General features: G+C 52.8%; 1 protein-coding gene across 1 annotated transcript in view; it reads left to right on the forward strand.

The window, feature by feature from the left end:
• Nucleotides 1–15,219, forward strand: part of LOC139603901 (zinc finger protein 154-like) — a 488,962-nt gene that overhangs the window by 253,991 nt on the left and 219,752 nt on the right. The gene's annotated exons all lie outside the window — the stretch shown is intronic.

Here is a 15,219-nt window from a genome sequence, read left to right on the forward strand (position 1 = left end):
GGGCTGAGGGGCAGGGGGGAAGTTGAGATCCCAGAGTTTGGGTCTGGGGGTGTTTGGCCCCCCCCAGTGTTTGAACCCCAGGATTTGGGGTCCGGGGGAGTTGACCCCAGGATTTGGGGTGTTTGACCCCAATGTTTGACCACACCTCGGGTTTGGGGTCGGGGTTGACATCAGGGACATTCCCTGGAGCCAGCGGCGGGATCGGGATCGGGAACGGGATCGGGAAGCGGAACAGGAACGGGGAGGGTCCCTGAGCCAAAGCCGGACCCCAACCCCAGGGAGAGGCCCCGCCGCAGTCCCGGAATGGCCCCATCCCCACAATCCCGGAGCCCTCCCCAGGCCCAGCCCCTCCCCGGCCGCTGAACGGAGCCTCCCTCAATCCCAGCCCGCCCCGATCCGGGCCGGAGCCATCCCCAGAGCCTCCCCCATTCCCGGCCCGGACCCTTCCATCCCTTTTTGGGGCGGCTCCTGCCGCTCCCCGCCCATTTCTGGGGGTTCCAAAGGGCCCCGCGGACCCTCCCCATTTTGGGGGTGTTGGGGTGGCCCCAGGGCCGCCCCGAGGGCCGAGGGGGGATCGAAAGCCCCAAACCCGAGGGGCTCCTGGGGGTGCCCAGTTCCTCCCGTCCCCAGCCCGAAACAGATCGTGGCCAATCAGAGCGCGGGGCGCTGATGACGATCCCGTTGCCGGGCAGAAACTCGGCGCACTGGCCCCGCCCGGCGATTTCCAGCGAATCAGCGGCCGGCTCGGCTGTGACTCATCGGGTGCCGGGCAGAACCCAGCGCCTCTCACAGCGCTGGCCAATCAGAGACTGCGCGGGGCCATTCCCAGCCAATCAGAGCGTTTGTCGCTGATGGCTCTCAGTGTCCAGGAGCGGAATTTGGGGCGGGGGGCGGTGACCCCGGCGATGGGGATGGGGCGTGCGGGGGCAGCTGGGGCCGCACTGGTGGCACTGGGGGCGCTGGGAGCCCCCCCGGCCGCGGGGGGAGCGGGGGGCGCGGGGAGAAGGGGGGCGGGGGGGCCCCAAATTCAACCAAAGGGGGGTCGGGACCCCCAAAGGGAGCAGGAGGGGCCTGGAACCCCCAAAACCAAGCACGGGGGAGGGGATTGGGGACTGGGGGAACGATGGGGAAGGGGCGGGAGAGCGGAGGAAAGAGGGGAATGGGACCCCCAAATTGAGGTGGGAGGGAGCTGTGGACTGGGGGAAACCCCCATCAAATCCCATTAAAACCCCATAGAAATCCCATTAAATTCCACTCAATTCCCATCAAACACCATTAAAATCCCATTAAAATCCCATGACATCTCATAAAAATCCCATAAAATTACATTACAATCCCATCAAATTCCATTAAATGTCCATAAAATCCCATTAAAATCCCATTAAATCCTATTACATTTCTATTAAATTTCATTAAATTCTATCAAAATCCTACTAAATTCCTATTAAAATCCATTAAAATCTCCTTCAATCCCATAAAATGATCCCAAACCCACACAGAATTGGCCCTGAATTATCCCCCACACACACGGCCCTAAAAACTGAAAAATGTGAAAAACTACCCTGAATGATCCCAAATGTACCCTGAATAACCCAAAAAAAACCCCAAATAACCCCAAAGGCACACAAAGAACCCAAATCCCCCAAATGACCCCAATCCCATAAATGACCCCAAATCCCATAAATGACCCCAAATCCCATAAATGGGACTGGGAGAGGGGAGGAGAGGGCAGGGAAAGGGGGAGTGGGACAAACTGGGCGAGGAAATCAAACTCTGCTGTCAGACAGAGCAGGGATTTGTGTATCCAGCGCTGGGAGCGAGGGGGATCTCTCTGGCAAAAACCCACTCGGTCTCCTTTAGCCTTCAGCTCCATTTTAAAAGTCACAATTACAACACTTCATTAGCATAGTCACATTTGCATAAAGCTGTGTCCCGGTTTTACAGCCGTGTGTGGCTTCAGCGCCTGCGTCCGTTCCTCCTGTGGCGGCCCTCAGTCTTCTGGTGCTCTTTTGATGAAGGCTTCTGTCGTCCTCCTCACGCTGGAACTTTTTACCTGGACCATCAGCCCATGTCTGGTGCTCCTTGTTCTTCAGTCTAACCTGGTCTGAGCTGATTTTGCCCTTTGCAAGCTCTGTTCAAACTTGCTCTCTCGCTCTCGGTGCGTTTGTTGTGTCGCTGGCTCTGCTCTCTCTCTTGCTCTGCTGCCTCGCTGGCTTTGCCTGCATGGGAAAAATGCATGTATTTTATGATTGGCTTTTCGCAAATATTAAAATGAATATTATATGTCTGGTGTTAGAATATTATATATATATATATATATATATATATATATATATATATATATGTATATATATGTATATGTATATATTATATATATTATATATAATATGGTTATATATTATATATTATTATATATTATATATTATATATAATGAATTATGGATAATATTATATATATCTATATATATAAAATATATTATATATAATATTATATATGTTATATATAATATAATATATATTATATAATATAATAATATGACATATATAAAATATATAATGTATAATAATATATTATATATATTTTATATATTATATATTATATATATTATACATTATATATTATATATTACATATATTAAAAATCATATATTATATATTGTATATTATTTATATTATATATATTATATATTATATATATATATATAAATATTATATGTCTGGTGTATTAATTCTCTTAAGTACTGTGTTAAATATAGTTTTAGGTTATAAAATGTTAAAATAGAAACGATGCTATGTAGGATTCTTGCTTTAAAGAAAGGACTCGCAGTGAGATAGCAGCCACAGGACACCTAAATCTTCCAGAGAAAAAGAATTTATTGCCCTCTTATCAGAAGAAATGAACTTCTTCCCACCTCGAAGGCGCTGTTAGGATTCGGAGGAAGAAGGTGGCACTGCCCAGACAGAATCCTGTGTTTGAATGGAATTTATGCATCATGGATGAAGTGTATGAATATGCAACAGGCTGTTGTTTTTAAGGGTTAATCCTTTGTTAACGGGTGTCCCTTTTCAGGCTCGTGCTGCCCAGAAAAAGGTACCCGGACCTCCATAACCCTTTCTCTCTATTGTCTCATATTGTCCTAATTCAAATTGTCCAAATTATTATTACTCTAATTGTATTGCTATTTTTATAACCATTTTATTACTAATGAACTTTAAAAATTTCAAAATCAAGTGATTGGCGTGTTTCACACTGCACATCTCGCTCCAGGGCTGCTTGTGCTGAACCTTTCCTTGCACAGCCCTGAGGATTCCCCCAGCCCGGGCTCCCAGCAGCTCCAGGCCCGGCCAGGAGGAGCAGCAGGGCCAGGGCTGGCCGGGCGTCCCCCCAGATGTGGCCCCCGCTGGTGGCACAGCCGGACCCTTGGGAGGCTGCCTCAGGCTTTATTGTCCACCAGCATCCCAGGAGGGAGCAGAAAATCCTCCTGCAGACGCTGATGCCGGAGGCTCCCAGCGCTTCCTCGTCTCCAGGAGCTTCTGCCAAGCCCCAGTGAAACCTTGGTGCCACATTGTTCCACAGCCTCACAACGCTCTCCTGGCTCCCGTGAGGTCCCTCTGTGTCCCGCTGCAGCCTTGGCTCCATCAGGGTCTCCTGGCTTCCATCAGGCTCTCCTGGTTCCATCAGGGTCTCCTGGCTCCCATCATGGTCTCCTGGCTCCATCAGGGTCTCCTGGCTTCCATGATGCTCCACTCTGTCCCAAGGGGCATCCGCGGCTCAGCTTTGGAGCCCTGCAAGATCCAAAGTTTCCCCCCAAAAAACACCAGCCCAGGGACCCCCCGGATATTTGGGCTGAGCTCCCGCTGCCCAGGCACCTGCATGGAACCCAAGTGACCGCTGGGACTCCATGGAATGTCCTGGAACAAACTGTCCCTGGTCAGACAGGGGTGCCATGGAACACAGGTGCCACTGGGACACGGACACTGCCCATGGAACCGAGTGTCCATGGGGACAGAGCCGGGCCTGATGGAACACTGGAGAACATTGTCACCCCATGGAATCCATGGAACCAGGTGTCCATGGTGACACTGGAGAACATTGTCACCCCATGGAATCCCTGGAACCAGGTGTCCATGGTGACACTGGAGAACATTGTCACCCCATGGAATCCCATGGAACCAGGTGTCCATGGTGACACTGGAGAACATTGTCACCCCATGGAATCCCATGGAACCAGGTGTCCATGGTGACACTGGAGAACATTGTTACCCAATAGAATCCACGGAACCAGGTGTCCATGGTGACATTGGAGAACATTGTCACCCCATGGAATCCCATGGAACCAGGTGTCCATGGTGACACTGGAGAACATTGTCACCCCATGGAATCCATGGAACCAGGTGTCCATGGTGATAGAGCCGGGCCCAATGGAACCTACTGGAACACAGGAGAACATTGTTACCTGTTGGAACCCGGGCTGCTGAGAATTTTGGACTTTCTGAGCTGACAGACACTGACCCCCAAGAGAACACTGCATTTGGCTTGAGGCTGTGGAGAAGGCTTCCAAAATGGAATGATGGAGCTGGGATTATGGGTGTGGCGTTTGAATAGAAGGGTGTAATATCACATGGTGGACAACTTGGAGTTTAAGGTTTTAGAATATAGTAATATATATAAAGCAAGATGGAGGTTTTAGGGAGGAGGCTGATCCTTCTTCTTCTTCTTCTTCTTCTTCTTCTTCTTCTTCTTCTTCTTCTTCTTCTCCTTCTTCTCCTTCTCCTCCTTCTCCTTCTCCTCCTCCTCCTCGTCCCTTATGTTGGGCACGGGTGATTGGTTATTGGGTTAAAAGTAAAAATAATTTAGGTGTCATTTCTTAATTGGACAGTTTATCCTCAAAAGACCTTGCAGAGAGATAGACGGGGCTCCATTTTCACCTTGTTAGTGAAGTGCTGCAGAACTCACAGCTTGTGAGACTGTTCTAGAGACAAGAGCTAATGAACACCTGAGTCCAAACAAGAAATGCTGTCTTGGGATTTCATCCCAACCTTGGCAGAAAAGAAGCAAAAGAATTGACTATTACCCCACAGAATCTCATGGAACCAGGTGTCCACTGTTTCACGGTGCAGCCTCAGAGAGTGGTGAGACCATTGTGTCACAATGGAATATCCTGAAACCACGGCTCCCTTGTGACAAACCTGGGCTTTATGAAACCAAGGACACCTCTGGGATGCAATGGAATCTCAAGGAGCCAAGGGTCAGCTGTCAGCACATCAGCTTCTCAGGAAACCACGGCAAACACTGTGACACAGAGAGGGGCCTCATGGGACCCAGGAGACCATGGTGACACTGTGGTGGAATCTCATGGAACCAAGTGTGAATTGTTACAGGACCCAGGAGACCATGGTGACACCGTGGTGGGATCTCATGGAACCAAGAGCCCAGAGTTTCACAGCTCAGCCTCAAGGAGTGCTGGAGACCATGGTGTCCCAAAGGGAACACATGGAACAAAGGCTCATTAGTGACACAGCAGGGCCTCATGGAATGCACGAGATCATCCTGATGGAATGGGAACTCATGGATTCAAGGGTCCACTCTTTTGCTGCGTGGCCTCATGGAATGATGGAGACCATTGTGGCACCATGGAAATGAATGGCACAAAGGCTGCACTGTGACCCAGCAGGGCCTCATGGAACCAAGGACACCCTGTGATGCAATGGAATCTCATGGAACCAAGCACCAGTTGTGACAAAGCTGGGCCTCATGGAACCAAGGACACAGCCGTGATGCAATGGAATCTCTGGGATCCAAGGATCAATTGTCAACACATCAGGTTCTCATGAAACCAAGCAGAACATTGTGACACAGTGGAATCTCATGGGAGCAAGGCTCTGCTTTGATCAAGTGGGGCCTCATGGGACACAGGTGCCACTGGGACATTGTCAGGCCTGGTAGGAACAAGACACCACTGTGTCAGACCAAGGCCTCATGGGACCTAGGAGAGCCCTGTGACACGATGGAACCTGATGGAACCAAGGGCCCATTGTGACACAGCAGGGTCTCCTGGAACCCCTGTGCCACTGGGACATTGCCAGGGCTCGTGCAAGCAAGGTTCCACTGTGACAAAGGCAGGCCTTGTGGCACCCAGGAGACCATTGTGGGACAATGGAATCTCATGGAAGCAAGGCCCCATTGTGACAAAGCGCGGCCTCATGGAAGCCCAGTGCCACTGGGACATCTCCAGCCTTGGAGGAATCAAGTGTCCATTGTGACACAGCACAGCCTCAAATCACAGGAGAGCAGAGGGATGGAGCCATGGAATCTTGGGGAACCAAGTGTCAATTCTAAACACAGCGAGGACTCATGGAACCCAGGAGACCATTGTGATGCTGCACTTTGTCACAATGGGGCCGTGCTTCTATGAGGATCCATGGGCCCACAATGTTCTCCTGGGTTCCAGGAGGCCCCGCTGGGTCACAATGGCCCCTTGCTCCCACGAGCCACAGCACGGTCCCTGTTGCCCCTGGGTTCTGTGAGGCCCTGCTGCGTTCACAACTGACACTTGCTTCCATGGGATTCCATTGCGTCACAGTGGCCCCCGTGTTTCCATGAGGTTCTGCTGTGTCACAGTGGACACTGGGTTCCACAAGAGCTGGCAATGTCCCAGTGGCACCTGTGTCCTGTGGGCCCCACTTTGCCAAAGCAGAGCCTTGGCTCCATGAGATTCCAGGCTGTCCCAATGCTCTGCTGAGTTCCACGAGGCTGTGCTGTGTCACAATGGACACTGAGTTCCACCTGCCCTGGCAATATCCAAGTGGCCCCTGGCTTCCATGAGGCCCCGTTGTGTTTGCAGGTGACACTTGGTTCCCCAAGATGTCATTGTCACGCCGCTCTCCTGGGCGCCCTGAGGCCTTGCTGTGTGTGAGAAATGACCGCTACTTTTAAAATTTTAAGGGTGATTCAACCTTGAAAAAAATGACAACAAAGGACTGAAACAGGAGAAATCACAGCACTGGGAGCCCTTCCCCACCCCGTGGCTATCAGCCACATGGCTCCTTCACAAATTGGCTGCTCCTCCTTTTAGACTTTGGTGTTGCATCAGGTAATCCTAGCCCCACCCAAAGTCTGTCAGGTAACTCTTTGTGGCCGTCCATTGGTGGAGAATGCTTTCTTGCAACCTGACTGGAGAGCAGGTGTTGCCATGCCTGCCTTCCAGTGACAAACCTGCCCTCCCCAAATGCCCCAACAGCCAAGGCCATTACAAGGGGAGGGGAAAGAGGACTATGGGGGACAGATGACAATAACATCACTACACATCTTAACACACACATAGTATCTATCTCCTCACTGTGAGACCCAACTATGACATTACTCATCTGTAACACTGTGCAATAATGGAGCCTTGTTCCTACCAGACCTGGCAATGTCCCAGTGGCACCTGTGTCCCATGAGGCCCCACTTGGTCAAAGCAGAGCCTTGGCTTAACAACTGACCCTTGTTTCCTTGAGATTCCATTTGTGAAAAACACGTTCACTCTCCTGTGAAAATGTACAAAGTTTAATAAGGGACAATGGGAGACCAGGACCATGGAGCAAAGGTTATTACGGCCGGGTGCATCTTGGCACTCAGCCAGGAGCACCCTGTTACCTTCGGGGATCCCCTGAAATACCTTTCCCCTTACATCAGCCTGGTGCATATTCATAGAGCCTCATGCATATCCATCAACTACTTTACATATTCCAGGAATGATTTTACATGGCCCCTCCTTGGGTCTGCCTTTTCAGAGCATGTGTGTTTCTTGGCTGTGGTTTTGGCTCCTTCTCTTTATCACCTCCAGGTTTTGGGCCTTGGTGCACTCTGCCTTCAGACAGGGAGTGCTGATAGTTGGCAGATCTGTACAGGTGTCCTCATCCTGTGTGCATTGGATGTTATCCCACCCAAGCAGGCAGTTTAACACAAGCACACTTCTATCAGTTATTTCTCTACTATGTCTAAGCTAAATTAACAACAGAAATAAAAACTACATCTTTAGAACAAAGTTATTTTAACATCACACATATAAAATCCATTTTAATATTTGCAAAAAGCCAATATTATGATATTTATCTATAACAGAGTGAAGGAGCCCTGGCCCAGACTCTGGCCCTGGGGCACACGGGGACGCTGCTGGGGGGTCCCTGTCCCCCTGTGCCACCCCCAGGGCCCCGGCCCCCCGTCCCCGTGTCAGGCTCTGGGGTCGATCTCGTGGAACATCCTGTGGGGGAGGCTGCGGGGCCGGGGGGCCCGGGGGGACCCGGGGGGACAGGGGACCCCGCTGTGCACGAGCAGGGTTGGACTGCTCTGGGGGGAGCTGTGAGGGGGCCGGGGCAGAGTGACCTCCCCAGGGACCTCACACAGCCCCCGTGATGTCACACAGCCCCATGTGATGTCACACTGCCCCTGTGATGTCACACAGCCCCGTTGATGTCACACTGCCCCTGTGATGTCACACAGCTCCCGTGGTGTCACAATGCTGCCTGTGATGTCACATAGCCCCCGTGATGTCACACAGCCACCTGTGATGTAACACAGCCCTGGTGATGTCACACAACCACTCTCTTATGTCACACAACCTCCATATGATGTCATTCAGCTGCTATGTGATGTCACACAGCAGATTTGTGGTGTCACAGTCACCCTGTGATGTCACAGCCTTCTCTGTGACATCTCACAGCTGCTCTGTCACTCTGTGTCACAACCCACATTGTGATGTCACAGAGCCGCCTTCTGTGATGTCACAGCTCGCTCTGTGATGTCACAAGCCCCTCAGTGCTGTCACACAGCCCACTCTGTGCTGTCACACAGCCCCTTGCTGCCATCCCAGCTGCTCTGTGGCTCTGGGACACAGCCCCAGAGGTGCTGCTGTGACACAGCCCCCGCGGGGACATCCCACAGCCCCGGCCAGTGCTGAGCCCCTGGGAGCTCTGTCTGTGCCCTGCTCGTGTCCCTGAGGGGCCCTGGCAGTGCCCCAGCCCTGCTGGGCTGTGCACAGGAGCTGCTCCTGGCCAGAGCTGTCTCTCTGCAGCTCTGCTGCCCTTGCCAGGAGCTGCCTCTGGGCCAGGAGCCCGGCCCAGCTCAGCAGCACAGACACAGCACAAGGACTTTAATCACCCTCTGGGCCTTTGCTGCTCTTTGCATCACACCCAGTCCCTCAGAGTGGGCTCAAAGACTTCTCAAGAGCTCCAAGTGAGATTGAAATACTGAAGTTTCTTGTACTTTAAAGAGATCCCTGTGAGGGACAGCACTGAGAAAGTGTCCCCGGGTTCCAGGGAGAGCAGAACACTGGAGGCACTGATGGCAGCTGGGGACAAACAAGGCAAAGGTGTCTCTGGTGCTGAGCAAACCTGGATTTGTTTCAGGAATGTAAAGGGCCAAGGCCTGAGCCCCAGGGCCTGGCCAGGCAGATCCTGTCCCTCCCTCCTTGCTCAGGGCTCTTCCCGGGATGGGCCCTGGCATGTGGGGATGGGCAATGCCAAGGGCAGGAGCGTGGGGCGGCCCCTGCCAGGCTGCTGAGCAGGGACAAGGAGGCAATGAGGCCCCAGGCCTGCAAGGGTCACTTGTCCCCTCCTGGCTCAGGCCCAGGGCCAGCAGCCATGGCCAAAGCGCTGCCCAGGTTGGCTCTGTCAGGGCTGTCTTGCAGCTGCTGCCCATCCCTGTGCCCTGTGCAGCCCAGGCTGTCCCACGGTGTCCCTGCCCTGGCCTCTGTCCCTGCAGGCTCTGGGCATCCCCCGGCTGCCCCACCTGGCTGGGCCCTTCCTTTGCTGACAGCTCTGCCTCCTGCCTGCCCCTGCCTGCCCACACAAAGCCTGGGGCTGCTCCAGGCTCCTGCTGGGGACGTGCTGCACCACAGCCCTGCCCTGACAGGGAAATTCCTTTCTCCTGGTGTCACTCTGGGCCTCCCCAGCTGCCCTTGGCATTAATTCTTTCTCTCTCTGGCTGTTTTCCACTATGTCAAAAGGATCCACCATCCCTGAAATCGCTCTTTAAACACTCTCATGGCTCTGCTCCACTGTCCTCAGTCTCCACCCCACTGAGCACAGAGCTCCTTTGTCCCTGTACAGTGCTCATGGGCCCAAGGCCTCGAAACCCCTCCTTGGGACATCTCTGGGCCCTCTCCAAGGTGTTTCCAAATGAAAACATTCACCTCAGAGTCTAAAGAAATCACCAGAGGACAGGGCCAGCCCGACCTGTCTGTCCTGGCTACTTTTGTCTGGGAGCGATCCTTGGATATCCAGAATTTGGGAGGCCAAATTCTAATTTTGGCCATGGTCCCTGGACAAGAAGGCTGGTTCTTTTCCATAGGAATGAAGGAACAGAGCCCCAGTGTTTCAGGGGCAGATGAGAGGTGACCACCAGAGGCCAAGGCCAGCCAGAGCTGGCAGGTTTTGTTTGGTGAGATACCCTTGCACAGAGGAAATTATTTTAGGGAGAGTACCCGTTCTGGCAATGACCATCTGAAAAGTCAGACAGCCCTTTTCCATAGCAAGAAAAGCACAGAGCCCCAGTGCTCCAGGAGCTGATGAGAGGCAGCCCTTGACAGCCCAAGATCAGCCAGAGCTGTCAGGTGGCCCCTGGGAGGCCAAGCCAGCCAGAGCTGTTCCATGTTCCCTGGGTTCCATGGGGTCCCACAGTGTCCCAATGGTCCCTTGCTTCCATGGGGCCCTGAGGTGTCATAATGCCCCCTTGGTGACACCAGGCCCTGAAGGTTGGAATGGTCTCCATGGTTCCATCAGGCCCCACAGAGCCACAATGGTCTCTGGGTCCATGGAGCCCCTCTGTGTCACCATGGCCCCTTTGGTTCCCTGGGCTCCAGTGGTGCCACAATGATCCCCTTGGTTCCCTGGGCTCCAGTGGTGCCACAATGATCCCCTTGGTTCCATGGGTTCTTGTGGGGCCACAATGATCCCCTTGGTTCCCTGGGCTCCAGTGGTGCCACAATGATCCCCTTGGTTCCCTGGGCTCCAGTGGTGCCACAATGATCCCCTTGGTTCCATGAGGTCCCCACAGTGTCCCAGGGATCTCCATGGGAAGGAAAGAACCCAGCCCCACTGTTGCAGGCGCAGCCACCAGAGGCCCAGGCCAGCCAGCCTTGACGGTACTGGCAGATTTTGCCTGGGAGCAACCCTTGGATATTGAGAATTTCAGAGGTGGAATCCCAATTTCAGACATGGACACTGGAGGAGAAGGATGGTTCTTTTCCATAGGAAGGAAAGCACAGAACACCGGTGGTGTCTCAGGGGCAGATGAAAGGCGGCCATCAGAGGCCAAGGCCAGCCAGACCTCTCTGTCCTGGCAGCTTTTGTCTGAAAGCAACCCTTGGATATCAGGAATTTGCGAGGTGGAACCCCAATTTCAGCCATTTTTGCATGGATAAGAAGGACGGTTCTTTTCCATAGGAAGGAAAGCACCCAGCCCCAGTGTTTGGACAGCAGGGGAGAGGCACTCCCAGGAGGCCAAGGGCAGCCAGACCTGTCTGTCCTGGCAGCTTTCACCTGGGAGCAATCCTTGGATGTACGGAGTTTTGGAGGGGGAATCCCAGTTTTGGCCATGGTCAAGATGGGTGTTTTTGCCCATAGGAAAGTAAAGCACAAAGTCCAAGTGTTTAGGAAGAAGATGAGAGGTGGCCACCCTCAGGCCAAGCCAGCCAGCCCTGTCTCTCCTGGCACCTTTTGTCTAGGGGCTTTCCTTGGATATTGGGCATTTTGGAGGTGCAATCTCAGTTTTGGCTGTGGGTGCCTGGACAGGAAGAAGAGCTCTTTTCATAAGGAAGGAAAGCACCCAGCCCCAGTGTTTCAGAGGCAGATGAGGGCCAGCCCTCAGGAAGCCAAGGCCAGCCAGGCTTGTCAGTGCTGGCAGCTTTTGTCTGGGAGCTATCCTTGGATATAAGGAATTCCAGAGGTAGTTGCCCAGTTTTGGCCATGAGTGCCTGGTTGAGATGGAGGGTTTTTTCCCACAAGAAATAAAAGCACATGGTCCCAGGGTTTCAAAGGCAGATGAGAGGTGGCCCCAGGTAGCCAAGGCAGCCAGATCTGTTCCTCCTGGCAGATTTCATCTGGGAACAATCTTTGCATGTAAGGGAATTTGGAGAAGGAATCCCAGTTTTGGCCATAGGGCCCTGGAGGAGGATCAGGACAGTTCTGTCCCATAGGAAGGAGAGCCCAGAGCCCCAGTGCTTCAGGGGCAGTTGAGGAGCAGCCCTCGACATGCCAAGGTCAGCCAGACCTGTCCAGCAGCCCCCGGGAGGCCAAACCAGCCACACCTGCTCCCTGTGCCCTTGGTTCCATGAGGACCCACAGTGTCCCCATGGTCTCCTTGATTCCAGGAGTCCCTGCAGTGTCACAATGTTCTCCTTTCTTCTGCAGTGTCACAACGGCTCCTTGGCTTCCCTGAGCCCTTGCAATGTCCCCGTGGCCCCTTGGCTCCCTGTGGCCCCGCTGTGTCACAACGGCTCCTTGGTTCCACGGGTGCCATAGCTTCATCCTTGGCCCTTGGTTCCAGAGGGGGCCTGAGTTTCACAATGGTCCCCCTGATTCCGTGAGGCACCAGAGTGTCACAATGGTCTCTTTGCTCCCATGAGGTTCCATAGTGCCACCATGGTGTCCTTGGATCTGCGTTGTCACAAGGGCCCCTTGGTTCCATGAGTTTCTGGACTATCAGCAATGGTTTCTTTGCTCCAGAGGGGCCTTGATGCGTCACAAGGGCTCCGTGGCTGGGGTTTGTGTCTCACCCACGCTGGAACCCCAGCAGTTGGTAGCCATGTGCGTTTCTTTCTATAGAGCTTCTGTCTTCCTGTCTCTCTGTCTTCTCCTTCTAATGCTCTTGATATGGAACATTTTTTGATACCTCAACAACTGAAGTGATTAAACGTTTCCAGGTACACCGGGCTGAGTTAATGAAGTTACTGCTATGGTGTTTTATGTTGAATTGGATGTTTTAGTAAATCTTTTTCCAAAGTTTCTTGATTTTCTGATCTTTGCCAGGAAAATTTTGTGCCATTTTGTCCTCTTGAGAATATATGGTTGGTGTTTCTCCTGTGCACCAAACTCCAGGAAAGGAACCCTTGGTTACTGTGAGAAACGACTGCTGACTTTGAAAATTTTAAAAGGTTTATTCAACCTTAACAAAATGACAAGAAAAGGACTAAATAAGGAAGAACAGGCCTGGGAGCTCCCCTCATGGCTGCCTACCACGTGCCTGGCTCGTCCTCAAGATGGACGCTTCGCCTTTGATACCCCGGGATTGCATCAGCCAAACCTGGCCCCTCCCACAGTCTGTCAGTCAACTCTTCTTTGCTGTTTATTGGTGGAGTCTGCTTTCCTGCAGCTTGATTGGAGGGTCAGGTGCTGTCCTGCCACGCCCCCTCCCCTCGGAACAAGTTTTTGTTCTTGCCTTCTTTCTACCTGTCCTGGATGGCTCAGGCTGTCTGATGGTAACAACAGCGGGGAAAGGGACTGTGGGGAGAACAGGGGACATCTAAACAACAGACTGCAATAACATAATGACACATCAATAAAGCTTCTCTTAATATTCACACAGTATCCATCCCTTAATTGTGAGAGCCAATCATCTCATTAGCCATCTATAACACAAAGGGACCTAAAATCACCGTTACAAGGTAAAATTACCCAAAGAGGACTAAAATCCACCCATATGGGCCTAAAATCAGCCAAAGGCATCTAAAATCCACTCTAAAACTGCCCAGTTTATCCTAAAATCACCCAAACAGGCCCAAATCCCACCCAAATGGGCTTAAATCATTCAAAGGGATCTAAAATCCACCCTCAAACCCAACAGATTTGGCCTAAAATCTGCAAAGGGGCCTAAGATCCACCCTAAAAGGCTTGAAATCACTGCAAGGGATCTGAAACCCACCCTAAACCTGTCCAGTTTGGCCTAAAATCACCCAAATGGACCTAAATTCTCCAGGACCAAGACCAAACCCAGCAGCAGAAGTGGCACCAGCAGCAAGACTGACACTGGAACTGAGATTGGCAGCGCCACAGGACCGGCACCGGGACTAGGACCGAGACCCAGACCAGAATCAGCACCAGAACTGGCACTGGGTCCAAGACTGGGACCAAGCCTGACACTGGGACCGGCACCAGGAGCACTTTGGAACTGGGACTGGCACCGGCAGCGCTCCAGGACTGGGATCAGGACCGAGACTGGAACCCGGCACCCGCACCGGGACTGCTCTGGGACCGGGACCAGGACCGAGACCGGGAGCCCTCCAGGACTGAGACCGAGACTGTCACCGGAACCAGCACCGAGAGTGGCAGCGCTCTGGGACTGGGACTGAGACTGAGATTGGCACTGGGAGCACTCCAGGACCAAGACCAGCACCAGTAGCAGCACTGGGTCCAGAACTGCTCTGGGACCAAGACTGAGACCAGCACTGAAACCAGCACCAGCACCAGCACCGAGAATGGCACCGCTCCAGGACCGAGACTGGGACTGAGACTGGGACTGGCACCGCTCTGGTACCAAGACTGGGACTGGGACTGGCACCGCTCCAGTATCGAGATCAACACGAGAACCAGAATCAGCCCCAGGAGTGCTCCGGGACTGAGATGGAGACTGAGGCAGGCACCGGAACCAGGATCAGCACCAGGATCACTCTGGGACCAGCACAAGGAGCAGGAACGGGACTGGAAATGGGATTGGAAATGGGATTGGCACTGGGATCCCTCCTGGACCTCTGCATTCGTTCCGGGGAGCTTTGGCTGCGCCCCCGGGCAGGATGGGGAGGGACCCCTGGGCAGGGCGGGACCCCCTCGGTTCACATTGATCCGGTGCAGCCATCCTGGTCCATATGGTCCAGTTTGTATGATCCCAGTCTCGGCTCCTAATCCCCACGGTCCCAGCCTGTGAAATCCCAGTCCATGATCCCAGTCTGTACAATCCCAAGCCATACAATCCCAGTCTACATGATGCCAGTCCACATGGTCCCAATCGGTGCAGTCCCAGTCTGTGGGATCCCAGTCCATATCATCCCAGTCTGTATGGTCCTGCATGGCACACACTCCAAGGACCTGGAATTCCAGTTCCCAGCCAGGAAAAGATGTTCCTGCCCTTGAAGGCAAAGCTCCTAAGAAGGGGCCGAAAGCCAAGTGGATCCTACAGTGACATTTCACTGCCAGCCTTCAGAACTTCACCCATGGCCGTTGTAGCTCCTGCACTGGGAATTA

This window comes from Agelaius tricolor, unplaced genomic scaffold, assembly GCF_023055355.1.
Source record: "Agelaius tricolor isolate 1412-34295 unplaced genomic scaffold, bAgeTri1.0.p SCAF_42, whole genome shotgun sequence".
NCBI classification, from domain to species: Eukaryota; Metazoa; Chordata; class Aves; order Passeriformes; family Icteridae; genus Agelaius; species Agelaius tricolor.